The sequence below is a fragment of the Prionailurus viverrinus genome, chromosome D2 (assembly GCF_022837055.1).
Source record: "Prionailurus viverrinus isolate Anna chromosome D2, UM_Priviv_1.0, whole genome shotgun sequence".
Taxonomy (NCBI): Eukaryota; Metazoa; Chordata; class Mammalia; order Carnivora; family Felidae; genus Prionailurus; species Prionailurus viverrinus.
In genome coordinates, this window is record NC_062571.1 from 36,094,370 (window position 1) to 36,109,812 (window position 15,443).

The 15,443-nt window shown below is 37.0% G+C and overlaps 1 protein-coding gene across 7 annotated transcripts in view; it reads left to right on the forward strand.

Annotated features, from left to right (window-relative positions):
- SAMD8 (sterile alpha motif domain containing 8) overlaps positions 1-15,443 on the forward strand; it is a 142,935-nt gene that overhangs the window by 73,395 nt on the left and 54,097 nt on the right. For 3 of the 7 annotated variants that reach the window (XM_047825757.1, XM_047825758.1, XM_047825760.1), the window contains one exon: positions 3,645-3,687. The exons of the other annotated variants lie outside the window; for them this stretch is intronic. The gene's annotated coding sequence lies outside the window, so the exon portion shown is untranslated. The remainder of the gene's footprint in view (positions 1-3,644; positions 3,688-15,443) is intronic. 7 annotated transcript variants of the gene reach the window in all.

Sequence of the window (15,443 nt, forward strand, 5' to 3'; positions counted from 1 at the left end):
GATTTACAAAACATTGTATGTTTAATATTTCTGATTAGGTTCTGTTCGTAATCTCTTGATCTCTTAAAGTACAAAGGTTAAGTCATTTTCCAAAGTCACACTGGTAATGGGTGATGGTGCTGGATCTGCAATTAGATATTTTTTTGGACCTCTTGGGCTTGTTAGTTGCCTCACTGTTTCTTTTATTTAGTGTATATATGCATATGTAGATTAATAATTGAGTTTAATTGATTTTCTTTCTTAATTTTCTATTCATATTTGTGTGATATGCTTCAAACAGGGAGAGATAATATTGTTTTCATTTTCTTTAAAGAGTCTTTTCTCTTTGGTTATCAACTATTATATGCTTATTGTATAAAATTTAGAAATTTTAGAAATGTTTAATGTAGATAGTGAAGGAGTCCACTGGAGAACTCTTAATAGTTTGACATTTTACTTATTTAAAGATACATACATATGATGCATCTGCTATTTTTTAGGACATTTTGCTCCTTTAAATTTTTTTTTAACTTTTATTTTGAAATAATTAAAGGTTCACAGTATGTTGTGTAGATAGTACAGAGAGATCCCACATACCTTTCACTGGTTATATCTTACATATTTATAGTACAATATCAAGGCCAGGAAATTGACAGTGGTTCAAAAGGTGTGTGTAGTTGTGTGTTACTTTAGCATGAGTAGATTTGTGTAACCATTGCACTGATTAAGATATAGAGGGGCACCTGGCTGGCTCAGAAGAGTATGCAACTCTTAATATCTGGGTCGTGAGTTCAAGCCCCACATTGGGTGTAGTAGCGATTACTTAAATAAATAAATTTTAAAAGTTAAAAAAAATTTTTTTTTTTTAAATATAGAATTATTCCATCACTATAAGGATCTCCCTTGGGTTACCCTCCACCCTCAATACGTACTCTTTCCTGTGTTCCACCTGTATAATTTTGATATTTTGAGGATATTACAGAGGGAATCATACTGTATATGACCATTTGAGATTGGATTTTTTCCAAATACCACAATGCCCTTGAGATCCATCTACTTATTGTATGTATCCATAGTTTATTAATTTTTATTGCTAAATAGTATTCCATGGTATAGATGTACCACAGTTAAACTGTTCACATATTATGGGATATTTTGTTTTTATACACCTTTCAGCTATTAAAAGTAATAAAGCTGGGGATATTTGTATACAGGTTTTTGTGTGAACCTTAGTTTTCATTTTTCTTGGATAAATGCCCAGAAGTACAGTTGCTCGGTTGTATGGTAAGCGTATGCTCAGATTTTAAAGAAATTGGCCAAACTATCATCCAGCATGGCTGTACAATTTTACTTTCCCCCAGCAGTGTGTGAGAGGTCCAGTTTCTCTGCATCCTTGACAGCATTCCATATTGTAACAATTTATACCTCATCATGGTCTTAATTTGCATTTCCCTAGCAGCTGGTGATGTTGAACATCTTTTCATGTGCTTTTTTGCCATTCATACATCTTTTTTTTTTTTTTTTTCAACGTTTATTTATTTTTGGGACAGAGAGAGACAGAGCATGAATGGGGGAGGGGCAGAGAGAGAGGGAGACACAGAATCGGAAACAGGCTCCAGGCTCTGAGCCATCAGCCCAGAGCCTGACGCGGGGCTCGAACTCACGGACTGCGAGATCGTGACCTGGCTGAAGTCGGACGCTTAACCGACTGCGCCACCCAGGCGCCCCCATACATCTTTTTTGATGACATGCCTGTTCATGTCTTTCACCGATTTTAATTAGATTTTTAGTTTCTTATTGTTGAATTTTAGGAATTCTTTGTATGTTCTAGATTTGAGTTCATCCAGGGAGTAATAGTGAAAAGTATGTCTACTCCATCTTCCCACAAGCAGAAGTCCACATATGCTCTTTTTAAAAATGTACTTGTCAGGGGCCCCTGGGTGGCTCAGTCGGTTAAGTGTCCGACTTCAGCTCAGGTCATGATCTCGCGATCCGCGAGTTCGAGCCCCGCGTCAGGCTCTGGGCTGATGGCTCAGAGCCTGGAGCCTGTTTCCGATTCTGTGTCTCCCTCTCTCTCTGCCCCTCCCCCGTTCATGCTGTGTCTCTCTCTGTCTCAAAAATAAATAAACGTTACAAAAAAATTTTTTTTAAATAATAAAAATGTACTTGTCAGAGGGGCGCCTGGGTGGCTCAGTTAGTTAAGCATCCGACTTTGGCTCAGGTCGTGGATTCGAGCCCTGTGTCTGACTCTGTACTGCTGGTGCAGAGCCTGCTTAGAATTCTCTCTCTCTCTCTCTCTCTCTCTCTCTCTCTCTCTCTCTGTCTTTGCCCTTTCCCCGCTTGCACTCTGTCTCTTTCAAAATAAACTTAAAAAAAAAGTATTTATCAGAAAGAATGCTGTTACCGCCATTTTTTCATCTGCTGTCGTATTTCCTTCATCTCTTGCCTCTATTTTTTAAATTTTCTTTCAATTTTTTTAATGTTTATTTATTTCTGAGAGAGACACACAGTGTGAGTGGAGGAGGGGCAGAGTGAGAGTGAGACACAGAATCTGAAGCAGGCTCCAGGCTCAGAACTGTCAGCACAGAGCCCGACACGGGGCTCAAACCCACGAACTGTGAAGCCTCTATTTTTAGAAGCTATTTCCTTCATTTAGTCTGTTAAATACTTTTATGCTAGCTTCATCCCTCACAGTCTGTTTTACACTTTCTGACAGCTATTCTCCTTAAAGCACACTTATTATGTCATCCTCTTACTCAAAAATCTCTAGTGGTTCCCCATTGTCTATAGAATACCCTTAACTTGATGGGGCACCTGGGTGGCTCAGTCAGTTAAAGCCTCTGACTTTCGCTCAGGTCATGATCTCACGGTTTGTTGAGTTCAAGCCCCACACTCTCTGCTGTCCGTGGAGCCCGCTTCAGATTCTCTGTCCCCCTTTCTTTCTGCCTCTCTTTCTTTTTCTTTCTCTCTCTCTCAAAAGTAAATAAACATTAAAAAAATATTTAAAAGAATATCATTAACTTGACAAACGTTTCCATGATCTAGCCCCAATTTATATTTTCAGCTTAATATCCCAGTAGTCCTTTGTGCCCTGTGAACACTAATAGTTCTCCATTGTTTTCTGTCTTCATACCTTTGCTGATACAATTTTCCTCTATTAATGTACTTTTTTTTTAACTTTTTTTTTTTTTTTAACGTTTATTTTTGAGAGACTGAGAGAGACAGAGCACAAGCAAGGGAAGGGCAGAGAGAAAGGGAGACACAGAATCTGAAGCAGGCTCCAGGCTCTGAGCTGTCAGCACAGAGTCTGACGCGGGGCTTGAACCCACGAACCATGAGATCATGACCTCAGCTGAAGTCGGACGCTTAACCGACTGAGCCACTCAGCTGCCCCTTTGGTAGTGTACTTTTATTTTTCCGTCTCTGTTCACAGCTTCACCCTTCCTTAAAGGCTCAGCTCAGATGTCACTTCCAAGAACTCTTCTGATCTCACCAACTGGAAATAACCTCTCTTTCCCTTAACTTCCTAATTTTTTAAACAAGTTTCATAAGTAACCACTTTATTAGTGTTGTTTTAAGGATTAAGTGAGCTAATGTATATAAATAGCAGCTGTAATTTGTTTTACCTTTTTTTCATAATGACTTTCTTTAATATCCCTTTCTAGACTAAAAATCATTGAGGCCAGGATCTGTTTCATATTTATCTAGGTAAGTGATACATTGCCTAGTGAGATACTCTTCACGTAGTATGTGCACAGTAAATATTTAATAGGTGAACAAACATAACATGAGGGCATTTTAATACTGTCTATATCCCCAGTGCCTTATTACCTGACATCTGGATATAGCAGACAGTAAATGTTTGAGCCTGTACAGTGCAAATTTGTGATTCAAAAAGCTTCCATCATTAAGCAGTCTCATTGATGTAATCTTTATGTAATGTAACTGAAAACCTTTGATAAATTCCTCTGCTGATAACTAGAAAATATTTAATGTTTATGAGATTCAATCCCTACAGAAGTACAAGAACCCTCAGCTTATGTGAGGTGGTGTGGTGTAGTGAGAAAGAACATGGACTTTGAAATGAGATTGCCTGGGTTGGAAACCTGTCTGTACTAGTTACTAGTACAAGTTTATCTTGGGCAAGTTATTTAACCCATCTGTTTCAGTTATCTCATCTGTAAACTGAGGAAGATGATAATACCTACTTTATGTGGTTGTGAGAATTATATGAACATACAAGTAAAACACTTAGAGCACTTTCTAGCCCTTCATAAATGTCTTAAGGTGGTAGCTAATCTAATTATTGCCTGTTGTTACTTCCTAAAAATGTACTGAACACAGTTCAGAAATCAAAGAGTGTGTGAGTTAGGACATACATTCTTTTAAAGAACAACACTCTGCAGAGATGGAATATCTTGTACCTGCACATCCTGCCCGCTGTATTCCTCTTCCAGTAGGTGTTGATTGGGTAACTGATAATCCTGTTCACCTCATTGTACTAATCATACAAAAGTCAAAGAAACAAGTCTTCCAGGGACTTTTTACTGAAAAAGGATTATGAGTTCATATCAAGGAACAGTACATACTTTTGTCTTCTTCCTTTGAAGAATATGATAACTGAGTTTTTTTGGTTCTGGTTGAATATGCTTCCCTATTTTGTGCAGTTAATTCTTCTGAGGTGATATACCATTAATTTTGTCTTCATGGACAAATTAAAATGGCTATTTAACATTTCCTATATTACTTTGAATCTTGAGTCTGTTTTTATCAATTTAGCAGTCCTCTAAAATTTTTCCAAAATTACTGTCATTCAAATTTTTTTAAAACAAGTGAATGCTACAATCTACTTTTGTATAATACTTGAAGAATGCATACAGTGTGATTCGATTCATATAAAAGAAAAACAAGCAAAACTAAACTATATTGTTTATGAATATATGCTTAGGTACTGAAACTATAAAGAAAAACAAGGGATTATCACAAAGATAGGTTTGTAGTTCCCCTGGGGGAAAGAACAGAGTTGTTCGTTGGGATACTAGGCTGGTGACATGGTGGTTATAAAATAAGGGAAATTAATAGTTGCCTGAAATGAAAAGATTTTTTGAAATCCAGCTGTTTGTATTATTATTACGTGTATGTACCTGATTTTGGTACCTAAATAGTTAGCCTAGATTTCCCAACAAATAATGAGGAAAATGTATTATTTCTATCTGTAAAAGGGTCTCTTAACAAAAGTTGAAAGTTTTATAATGAAGAAGCTGTATTACAAATCACCTCCAAATCATCTGGATCTTACTTCTAGTATGTATTTTTTTATTCTGAAGATATTTTGGTCTTGAGAGTGATTAGCTAGTCTCATCTGACATCTTCAGTTTTTGGGGGTTTTATTAAGTTTTACTTTGAGAGAGAGAATCCCAAGCAGGCTCCACATTATCAGCACAGCTTGATGCGGGGCTTGAACCCACCAACTGCCAGATCATGATGTGATCTGAATGAATTTGGACACTTAATCAGTTGAGCCACCCAGGCGCCCCTTGGGATTTTAAATTCAAGCCCTACATTGGGTGTAGAGATTACTTAAAAATAAAATCCTAGGGGCTCTTGGGTGGCCAGTCTGTTGAATGACTGACCTCAGCTCAAGTCATACATATTCTCACAGTCCGTGGGTTCAAGCCCTAAGTCAGGCTCTGTGCTGACAGCTCGGAGCCTGGAGCCTGCTTTGGATTCTGTGTCTCCCTCTCTCTCTCTGCCCCTTCCCTGATATCACTCTGTCTCTCTCTCTCTCTCAAAAATAAATAAACGTAAAAAAGGAGGAGAAATAATATATATTCTTAAAAATAAATAAATATAAAAATTAAAAATAAAATCTTAAAAAAATAATGAATAAAATAAAACATAAAACAGGTCCAGTCAGACAGAGTCCCCAAAGCAACTAGGCAAAGACGAAGCAGGAATTATTATTACAATTATTGCTATTAATAATATTATTATTATTAAATCACATGTGAAATCATCCTGGACAGTGTCTGATCTATAATAGATGTTCATAAATATTAGTTTCCTTCTATTAGCTCTTTCTTTGCCTCCTCATTTTATAGATAAGGTATTGAGATGCCAAGAAGTTTAGATTGTTTTAAATCACCTAAAAGGTTAATTAATGTTGTTGAAATTGAGCTCCAAGAATGTTGACAACCAATTCACTGCTCTTCACCATATCATGCTACTTTTCTTTTAAGTTAAAGGACAGGTTGAAAATAAAGCTCTTAAATCCTACCAGGAATTTATAGAGTTAATATTTATTATAGATTTTTTTTTTTTTTTAGCTTTCTTACTATGTTTTGAAGACTTTTTTCCTTATAATTATCAGAAATATATAAATTGTGGGGGCACCTGGGTAGCACATTCAGTTAAGTGTCTGACTTCAGCTCAGGTCATGATCTCATGGTCTGTGAGTTCGAGTCCTGCGTCAGGCCCTGTGCTGACAGCTCAGAGCCTAGAGCCTGCTTCAGATTCTGTGTCTCCCTCTCTCTCTGCCCCTCCCCCACTCATGCTCTATCAAAAACATGAATAAACATTAAAAAAAATTTTTTTAATATATAGATTGTGGGTAAATTTATTTAAGTTTATTTATTTTTGAGAGAGAGAGAAAGTGTGCACATGTGTGAGCACATGCGGAGGAGGGGCATAGAGAATTCCAAGCAGTCTCCACACTGTCAAGCAGATTGCAACACAGCTCTGAACCCACGGAACATAAGATCATGCCTGAGCCAAAATCAAGAGTCAGATGCTCAACCGACTGAGCCACCCAGGCACCCCAAATTGTGGGTACATTTGATCAGTTATTTAAAATAATAAAAAGTTTCTGTTTCCTGGGTGCTAGGGTATTATAAACAGACTCTGAAGGATTATTTTTAGTATAAACTAAATGCAGTTTTTCTTAATATATATATCAGTAGTCAACCCTAGAGTGTGATCTGTCTTTACCTGCAGTTCTGTGTATAGGTATAGTTTATTCAGTTGTACCATGTAGATTTTTATATAGGAGAAACAGCTACTCAACACAGAATCAACATATAATGGATGAAATAAGATATGTGTGAAAGAACTTGAAAGATTAAATGTTAGCCAAGCCAGAAGTAGAAGAACAAGCAGAGTTAGATTGGATGGTCTGGTGTAGTGCTTCAGAATCACTTGGGGAGCTTTTAAAAAATGCAGATGTCAAGCTTCTCAGATTCTGATCCAGTAAGAAAGTTAAAAAAAAAAAAAAAGCATGGGAAGTAGAACAGGCATGTTTTGTTTTGTTTTTTATTTCAGATTATTCTAATGTGTAGCCAGGTTGAAAACCATTGTTTATATTGATTCCATGGAGCATAGGCAAAGGAGGAGTCAAAGGTTTTTTATATCTACTCTGTGTGGAAAAGAGAGATAAACTGAGAGATGTAAACAACTTTTTCTAGACAGATACTCTGTGAGGCACAGACATTATACATTAAGTCTCATAAAAATGTTGCTTAAAATCATCTGCTTTTCTGTGCTCTGATTACTTACTCTATAAGTAACATTCTGCTTATTAAGTCAGCCTTCTAGATACTTGAGAGTTGTGAACAAATCTGCCTGGGACAAGATTCTTGAGTATTCTTTCTAGACACTTATGTGCCTAGTATTGGCATTCTAGTTTATCCATCAGTACCTTATATAAGTTCGCTTGTAGTCTCACTCAATTTGATCAACTCTAGGGTAATGACAAAAGATCAAGTTTTGAATCATTGAGGCTGATTACCAGATCCTGATTCCTATGGGTTTATCAAATTAGTGACCAGGGGTTGTCTCTTGGCAGTTAGACATTCTAAATTTGTTGATGTAAAACTGAAGCCCTGAAGAATTTGTAATAACATTTTATTATTAAAAATGTGCATAAATAAAGGGAAAATGTAAAATCTTTTTAAGACTATACATATTCTTAATGAAATAGCCAGTGTAAAACAAGGCGTTTTGTTTTTAATAATCCTGTTTGGAAGGGCATTGGGGCAGTTATTTTGATTGCTACTTTGTTTTTGCACATTTATTTAATAATGCTTGTTGAGAACCTATTATGTGCTCATCATACAGGTCTTTGTAATATTCTTAGTAATCCCTACTATAGTCTCTAAAAATAAAAATAGTCTAACATAAAAAATCTCTTAAGCTCTCCTGCTGCCCTAGGTGCTAGATAACTTTTTTTGCTAGATATATTCATGTTTTACTTTTTCTCCCCCTTTCTTTAATTTGTCGTGCTATTTGCCTCCTTTATTTTCTCCCCTGTGGGCTTCACAGTAGGCAGTCTGGTGCACCCAAGCCCACAGCCTCCTCACTTTTCCTGTACTCCCAGGAGACCTATGGCTGGCTAGAAGACGTGGGGCACCTGTCTACTTTCTTATTCTTAATAGATAGAGTTGAACCTATTTAATAGATGAAATGACCAGATCAGAGCCTTTGTTGTGTTTAAATTATCAATGGGACATTTTACTGCTTCATCTTTTTCTTGGCACAGTGTGCTTGGTTGAGAAAAAAATATGTTGTACAGCTTATTGAAATAAAACAAGTCATTCATTCCAAAGATAATGCAAGAGTATGTGCATTTAATGGGGGGGGGGGGAACAGATGAAACCATATCCTGCTTAATTAATTTCCCAGGAAGTTGAAATAGCATAAATTTATTTGCCTTACCTAGAATTGAACTAGAATGTGGACCTTGTGAACAAGCTTGAAGCCTTTAACCTTAGGTACTTCACTTGCTTTGAAAGATGACAGTTTGGAGCACCTGGGTGGCTCAGTTGGTTGAGTGTCCCAACTCTTGATTTCAGCTCAGGTCATGATCTCATGGCTGGTGGGATCAGGCCCCACCCATGTCAGGCCTCTGTGCTAAGAGTGCAGAGCCTGCTTGGGATTCTCTCTTTCTGTCTCTGCCTCTCCCCTGCTCCCACATGCCTGCCCTTTCTCAAAATAAATAAGTAAACATTTAAAGAAGAAAAGAAAAGAAAGTTAACAACTGGGAAGATTGAATGGCCTGGCCTATACTGACATATTCAGGCGAGGTTCAATTACAAGAGATAGAAACTACTCTAGGCTCTGGGCTGGGCTGCTAGGAATGACTTCTGTAACAAGATTTGAACTTGTGTGCCAAAGAAGTGCTACCTTTGCCACAGTCATCAAAGGTATTAGAAGGCCAGCGTGCGTGGAACAATTTTAAGAATGTACCATTTCAGAGCACCTGGGTGGCTCAGTCGGTTAAGCATCCGACTTCAGCTCAGGTCATGGTCTTGTGGTCCGTGAGTTCAAGTTCCACATCGGGCTCCGTACTGACAGCTCAGAGCCTGGAGCCCGCTTCAGACTCTGTGTCTCCCTCTGTCTCTTGCCCCTCCCCACTTATGCTCTGTCTCTCTGTCTCTCTGTCTCTGTCTCTCTCTCACAAAGAAATAAAAACATTAAAAAGTTAAAAAGAATATACCATTTCAACAACAAAACCAACTTGATTCAAAAATAGGCAAAGGAGGGGCGCCTGGGTGGCTCAGTTGGTTAAGCCTCCGACTTCAGCTCAGGTCACGATCTCACGGTCTGTGAGTTCGAGCCCCGCGTCGGGCTCTGGGCTGATGGCTCAGAGCCTGGAGCCTGCTTCTGATTCTGTGTCTCCCTCTCTCTCTGCCCCTCCCCCGTTCATGCTCTGTCTGTCTCTGTCTCAAAAATAAATAAACGTTAAAAAAAATTAAAAAAAAAAATAGGCAAAGGACTTGAACAAACATTTCCCTAAAGAAAATATACAAATGTCCAGTAAGCACATGAAAAGATTCTCAACATCACTAATCATTATGGAAATCAAATAAAAACTACTTTACACTTTACATCCACTAGGATGACTATTGTTAAAAAAAAAAAAAACATAAAATAACAAGTGTTGGCAAGAGTATGGAAAAATTGGAACACTTGTACATTGCTGGTGGAAATGTAAAATAGTATAGCTACTTTGAAAAATGGTATGGTGGGCTCCTGGGTGGCTCAGTTGGTTAAGCAGCTGGCTTTGACTCGGTCATGATCTCACAGTTTGTGAGTTTGAGTCCTGCTTTGGGTGAGCCCTGCTTCTCTCTCCCCCCACAGTACTCTCTCAGTCCCTCATGAGATTTTCTCTTTTTCTCCCTCTCTTTCTTTCTCTGCCCCTTCTCACTTGCGCCATCTCTCTCTCTCTCTCTCTAAAAAAAAAAAAAAAGAAAAGAAAAAGAAAAATGGTGTGGTGATTCCTGAAAATAAAAAAAATTACCAAAGACTCAGCAATTCTCAGTTTATACACCAAAGAAGCGAAAATAGGACTTGAACAGTTATTGTACAGCCGTGTTTATAGGAGCATTATTCACAATAGCCAAAAGTTGAAAGCAACTCATGTCTGTTGATGGATGAATGGGTAAACAAAATGTGATATATGTATATAATGAAATATTTTTTAAATGTTTATTTTTGAGATAGGCAGAGAGAGAGAATTCCAAGCAGGCTCTATGCTGTCAGCAGAGAGCCCGATGTGGGGTTCAAACTCATGAACCATGATGTGATCTGAAATCAAGGTTCAGGTTCAACCCACTGAGCCACCCAGGCGCCCCCATGCAACAAAATATTATTCAGCCTTAAAAAGGAAGGAAATTCTGATAACATGTTACAACATGGACTAACTTTGAAGACATTATGCTAAGGAAAATAAGCCAGACACAGAAAGACAAATATTGTCTCCTTATATGAGGTACCAAGTGTCCAATTTATAGAGACAGAAAGTAGAATGTTGGTTGTTGTGGGGTGAGGAAGTAGGGGATAATGGGGGGGGGGGTTATTGTTTAATGGATACAAAGTTTTCACTTGGGATGAAGAAAAAGTTCTGAAAGTGGATGGTGGTGATGGTTGCACATCCATGTGAATGTACTTAATACTACTGTTCTGTACACTTAAAAATTGTTAAAATAGTAAGTTTTATGTATGGTTTAACAAACATAAACAAAAAAAAGAACGTATCATCGTGTCTGATGCAGGCATTAGAAAGGCAGCATTCCTGCTCCACAATTGCAACTTCTTCCTTATACTCAACACTTAGTGACTGAAAACTGGAGAATTGTGCGCACATGCACACACACACATACAACACACACACAACATTTACATAGTCTTGTCTTGTGGACAGCCAGAACTTCAGGAAAATGGCCCCTACTTCACTTACTGTTTTCCGTATCTCTTGTCAGAGAATCCACTTGGCCGAACCTAATTCACATTTAGAACTCTAGTTGCAAGGGATCCTGGGGAATAATTTTTTAGCTTTCAACCTCTGTAGTAGCAGAAAACAATTAGAGGGAGATTGGAAAAGATGCCAATTCATCAGTGCCAAATTCATCGTATCTGTCACAGACACTGAGTCAGTGTGATTCACGAAGGTAATGCTCCTTTCAGTTCAGTCATTTTCAGTGGGGGCCAGATTGTTCTGCAACTGGTCATACAGAGGTAGGGTGGAGCACACAAATAGTTTCAACAAGGAGGAGTAGGGAAAGAGTTCATTGATAGTCATTATCTGCTTTTGCAGTTCTGGACTGGTTGTACTTTGTCAAGCCTAACATACAGTACTTGCAGTTTTAATAGAGAAGAACACAACTGAGTTATTTATATTATTGTGAAGAGATTTGGGTCATTCTAATGGGATGCATGAAAGGCTTGTTGATTGAGGAATAGCTATGCTACTGTTAAGAAATACCAAACTAAAGTTCTTATGATAAGGTTTTTTCATTTTATTAAGTATGGAGATAAAGTCATCTTTACAGTATATAGGCAATATACTGTAAGCTCTTTTGCTCTCAGGCTGGTGAAATCTCTAATTAGTATGAACCAAATTTGGAAAGAAAAGAAATATGCTTGTAAATAAAAGAGTTGATGTGCCAAAAATTGCATTTTTTATAGTTTTCAAAAATTTCTAACTGGAGTCCATCCATAAGATACTTTTGTTCCCCTTTGTACAGAACAGTCAGCTCCTTTTGTTTATCTGTTATCTAGGACTTGGAACTCTGACTAATGCCTGTTAATAATGAGATTCTGCAGGAGTTGAATATTCTCTCAGTGCCTTTGATAATTAAATTCTTAATTGTTCATGATTTCAGAGTAAACCTCTGTAGAATTTTATCTCAAATGGGGATGTTTCCTTTATACATACCAATTAATGTTTTAGACAAGTACAAGCTTTTCATGCAGTGTTTTTTAATTGTGAATTAAGCTTTAATGACGTTAGTGGGGAAACACTTGAGATTTTTTTTGATAGTTACTCGACTCCTAGAAATCTTAAGTAAGGCACTACAGTACTATTTGTAATAGTAATAATATTGTGAACAATTGCCAACAATGGAGAGATGGACAAACTATTGTATAACCATTAATGGACTGTCCTTTTCAAAGGATAATTTAATAATATTAGGATTCATGTAATAATGTTAAGGAAAAATGAGACAGAATTATCTATGGTATGATTTCTTTTCGTAGAAAATTCTGTAAGAGTTATAACAAATTACAAGCAGTAGTCTCAAAGGTAATTTTAAAATTTTATTTCTTCAATGAATATATATTACTTTTATGTATTTTCTGTCTTTTTAGTATAGAAATACATTGCTATAAAAGATTCAAACAATGCAGAAATTTACAGACTAAAAACTATAAAAGTCCTTCAGTCTCCTACCTAGACAAATGAAATCCAGTTTATCAGTTTATTCATTTATGGATTTTGCTTTTGGTGTCATATCTAAGAAATCTTGACCTAACCTAAGGTAAGAAAGATTTTCTCTTGTGTTTTCTTCTAGATGATTTATAGTTTTAGACTTCACATTTGGTCTGTGATGCATTTGGGGTTAATTTTTATATGTGGTGAGAGTTATCGATTGATTTTTTTGCATATGGATATCCATTTGTTCCAATACTATTTGATGAAGACTATCCTTTCTTCATTAAATTGCCTTTACATGTTTGTAGAAAAACAGGTATCTATCGATCTGTCTATCTATCTAGGTCTATTTCCAGATTCCCTGTTCTGTTCCATTGCTTTATTTATCATCATGCCACTACCACTTTGTCTTGATTGGGGGTAGATGATAGAATTCTAAAGTGGTCTCCAGTGACTGTTGTATAATAATAGAAGGGACCTGTAAATATGATGGGCGATCACTCCTGTGATTATGTTGTGTTAATGTGGCACAGTTGACTAAGAAACTAAGATTATTCTTAGTGGACCTGACTTAATCAGGCAAGTCCTTGAGAAGGAATGTGCTTTTCCAGGAGAGATTCCAGGTACAAGGGGAGTTCAACACAGGTGAAGCTGCTGCTTTTCAGAATAAGAAGAGGCAAGAACTGAGGGTGGTCACTAAGTTTATAGTAATTAGCTACATAGCGGTAGAAAATAATTGCTGTATGATAAGTCTTGAAATCAGCTAATTTGTTCTTTTTCAGAGTTGTTTTTGGTTATTTTGGATCTTCTACATTTCCATATGAGCTTTTGTGAGTTAAGTTTATCAACATCTACAAAAAAGCCTGCCAGGATTTTGATTAGAATTGCACCGAATCTGTAGTTCAAATTTGGGGGAGAATTGACATCTTAACAATATTGAATCTTCTGACCCACCCATCTCTCATTGTTTATTTTGATCTTTAATTTCTCTTACAGTATTTTATAGATTTTAGTGTACAGGTCTTTTCCGGGTTTGGTCAGATTTATCCTTGAGTATTTGATATTTTTTGATGCTATTGTAAATGGTAGTGTTTTATACATTTCAATTTTTTTAAGTTTATTTAATTATTTTGAGAGAGAGAGCATGAACAAGGGAGGGTCAGAGAGAGTGAGAGAGGGGATCCAAAGCAGGCTCCACACTGTCAGCACAGAGCCAATGTTCTGGAACTCAGGAACCACGAGGTCATGACCTGAGCTGAAACCAAGAGTCAGATGCTTAACCAACTGAGCCTCTCCGGTGCCCCTATAAATTTCAGTTTTTGAATTTTTATTACTAGTATATAGAAATACAATTGATTTTTTCATATTGATCTTATATCTAGCAATCTTGCTAAACTAACTTACTAGTTGTGGTAGGTTTTTGTGTGTATGTATAGATTCCACTGAATTTCCTAAATAAACAATTATATTGCTTGCAAATTCTGCAGATTGTGAGTTTTATTTCTTACTATCTAATCTGTATGGCTTTATTCCCTTTTCTTGCCTTATTTTACTGGCCAGAATGTCCAATGTATAGAATTGGTGAGAATGGATAGTTTTGGCTTGTTCCTGATATTATAAGAAAGCATATAGACTTCTGTCATTAAGTATGATATTAGCTACAGGTTTTTCAAAGATGCCCTTTATAAAGTTGATGACGCTTCTATTTTTGGTTTGCCGAGAGGTTTTATCAGGAATAAATATTGGGTTTTTTCAAATGCTTTTTTTTGAGTGTCTTTTTAAAAAACTTTTTTCTTAACATTTATTTATTTTTAAGAGACAGAGAGAGACAGAGCATGAGTGGGGGAGGGGCAGAGAGAGAGGGAGACACAGAATCCAAAGCAGGCTCTAGGCTCTGAGCTGTCAGCACAGAGCCCGACGCGGGGCTCCCACTCAGGAACCATGGGATCATGACCTGAGCCGAAGTCGGACACTTAACAGGCTGAGCCACCCAGGTGCCCCTACAAGGTCTTTCAAAGGAAAAAAAAAAACTTATCTTTTCTTGTGTTTCATTTTGAGTAATTCCTATTGTTGTGTCTTCAAGTTTATTATTCTTATCTTTTGTAATGTCTAATCAGCTGTTAATCCAATCCAGTGTATTTTTCATTCTGTGTATTGTAATTTCATCTTTAGAAGTTTCCATTGGAGCTTGTTTATGGCCCATGTCTATAACTTCTTGAATATGTAATAGAGTTATCATAACTTCATTGATTTTCTTGTCTGCTAATTCTATTTAATCTGTATTAGTTCTGGGTCAACTTTGATTGATTTGTTTTCTATTAATTATAGGTAATTTTTCCTACTCTGGATAGAGAGTAGGCATCTTTGATTGGATGCCAGACATAATGGATTTTATCTGTTGAGTGCTAAATAATCCTAGTAATCTTGAACTTTGTTGTAGGATGTAGTTAAGTTACTGGAAAATAATTTGATTCTTTTGGATCTTGATTTTAACATTTGTTTGGCTGGGGGTGCCTGTGTGGCTCAGTCGGCTAAGTGTCCGATTCTTGATTGCGGCTCAAGTCATGATCTCACAATTCATGAGATCGAGCCCCACGTTGGACTCTGTGATGACAGTATGGAGCCTGGGGATAATCTCTCTTTCTCTGTCTCTGTCTCTGTCTCTGTCTCTCTTTATCTCGCTCTCTGTCTCAAAAATAAATAAACTTCAAGAAAAAAAAGATTTATTTGACTGGACCAGAGACCTGTTCATTGT